The sequence below is a fragment of the Mesoplodon densirostris genome, chromosome 10 (assembly GCF_025265405.1).
Source record: "Mesoplodon densirostris isolate mMesDen1 chromosome 10, mMesDen1 primary haplotype, whole genome shotgun sequence".
Lineage (NCBI taxonomy): Eukaryota > Metazoa > Chordata > Mammalia > Artiodactyla > Ziphiidae > Mesoplodon > Mesoplodon densirostris.
The window spans coordinates 7875932-7878723 of NC_082670.1; positions in this window are offsets into that span (position 1 = coordinate 7875932).

Genomic DNA, 2792 nt, shown 5'->3' on the forward strand with positions numbered 1-2792 from the left:
AAACTTCTGGTCAAGTTCTCATCTCTAAAACCTCAGTTTCTCTAATCTGCAAAATGGGATTAACAATAGATTGCTCTGTGTGAAATTTGCACTGATCGTGTGTATTAAACACATAGTGATGAAACTGGTACAGTTCAGGCACTCAATACACATTATTCTTCCTCTCTGCCAGAGACTATGAGACAATGATAACATGACTTTTTGCACTGATGGCCCTGAAACCCCTCACATCACTCAGTAACAAGAAGCAGAGGCAAAAGAGCATCCAATAAATTTAATGGAAACTGGGTTTTCTTAGAGGGAGAAATCAAGAATGGATTAACTGATACTTCTTGAAGGCATGTTTTGGAGGGCTGGAGAAATCTAACAGAGAGGGAAAAGAAGAGAACATGCTACATGGAGAATTATTATTATAATGAAAAGCTAATTATAGCCACCAGTTATTTCCTACATGCAACCCGCTACACTAAGCAATCGATACATCACATTATTTAATGCTCACAAAGTCTCTATGAATAAGGTAACAGATTCCCATTTTACAAATGAAGGAACTGAGGCGAGGGAGAATAGGTAATTTTCCTAAAGTGATGAATGTTAAGTAAGTAGCAGAACCAGACCACTGTTAAAAGCAGCATGCCCAGTGACCACTCAGGAGAAGCCTTTTACACTCAGGACTCCCACAAGTCTGGGGGAATCCTTGACCAGCAGAAGTGGCCATTTCAAGAACTGACAAAAAGGGCTTCCTCCACTGATATAATGGCAAACTTTTTAAAGCCGCATGATATAATATACTCCAGGGCTATTCATTATGAATGGTAATAATCAATAATCAATAAAAGCAATCATGCTCAAGCTCTAGTTTTCCTAAGACCACTCCTTCCAAGGAATTATTAAAATCATTTCAATTCTTCGATATTAAATGTCACACAGAAAATAACGTCTTGCAAAATGTTGGGTTCATCATATTTTAAGAATTAATACTTTAGGTCATTTTAATCAGTTTCTGATATATGCAGTTTTCAGAAAGCACTTCAGGGAAGAACACTGGGGCCGTGACTAATAATGACAAGAATATGAACTATATTCTTCATATACATATTGGAATCAGAACATGACTGAAGTACTTTACCATCTTAAGTATTTAGGAAGCTTTAAATAAAAAATAAATTTGCCTATTTCACTGAAATTGAGCATCCTTTTTTCAGGCATAAAACTTCAAACTTATTAATTTCATGGCTATATTTTAAAATGGGTGCCAGTACCAGCTAGATGACCGCATGATAAGTGTCTTAAAAGTTCAAGAAAAGGCATTAAATTTTTCACAGTATTTGTGTTTCATTCTCAGTGTAATAAAAATATGCCACCCCTTTAATAATGAATAATAGATTCTCAGTTTGATTTACCTGCATGGATTAAATGTCATGTTTGAAAAGTTGCTATTTTATTCATATTGGATTTCCCTCCAGTAAAACAAAAATGGTGCCCATCTACTACTATAATAATGATACCTTGCCACACTGATGTATACATAGTAACTGGTTGATATACTTCTTAAAATTCTACAGAACCATGAAAGAGTCCGATAACACAGTGAGTTTAAGTCAGGTTTTCTCTGGAGCTCCTGAGGTGCCTATATGTGCCATACAATTAGCCAAAACCCACTACAACCCACTACAATAGGGGAGCCTTATTTCTTCTTTTCTTTTTTTTCTTTTTGGCTGTGCTGTGCAGCATGTGGGATCTTGGTTCCCCAACCAGGGATTGAACCTGCATCCCCTGCACTGGAAGCACGGAGTCTCAACCACTGGATTGCCAGGGAAGTCCCTAGACCTTATTTCAATGATGCCAAATTTACATATTGAATTCTAAAAGGTTGAAGCAAATTGTTGCTTCTTCTTTCCCACTGAATAAAAGGACAATTCATTGTCACCAGTTCTTCATGAGCCCCTCTATTACTTTTTCAGGACCACCATAGCAAAGTACCACTGACTGGATGGCTTTAACAATAAGAATTTATTTTCTCACAGTTCAAGAACTGGACATCCACGATCAAGGTGTCAGCAGGATTGGTTTCTTCTGAGGCCTCTCTCCTTGGTTTGTCTCCCTGTGTCCCCACATGGTCTTTCCTCTGTGTGTGTCTGTGTCAATCTCCTCTTCTTTAAGGACACCAGTCAGATTAGATTAGGGCCCACCCCAATGTCCTCGTTTTAACTTACTCACCTCTTTAAAGACCCTGTCTCCAAACTTAGTCACATTCTGAGGTACTGGGATTTAGGGCCTCAGCCTGTGAATTTGGGGGGAACACAGTTCAGTCCATAACATCCCCCCTATTTATCCACTTCCATCTCCCACATCTTCTTTTTCACATACACACAGCATAACTAAAGGACAAGACATTGCACACAGGACTCAAATGCCTTTTGGGTGAACCAACTCTGAATTTAGACACAAAATGATTCTTTTTCCTTAAGCACACAAGGTTATATTTTCAGAAGCTACCCAAGCAATTTAAGAAGAGAGCCCTGACTTTATTCCTCCAACTCTCGATGTAGCTCTTAGTCACAGAAGGGGCTAAATAAGTTCTTCAGTTATCTATTGCTGCATAACAAACTACTCCAAAATTCAGTGACTTGAAACAACATTTTTCTATATCTCCCCATCATGTAGATCAGAAAATCAGAGATGACTCAGCAGAGTAGCTCATCTACTCCATAGGGCATCGGCTGGGGCCACTTGGTGCCACTCTTGTATTACCTGTATTTTTTTCCTAAGTTTGAAGTGATTATTTATTT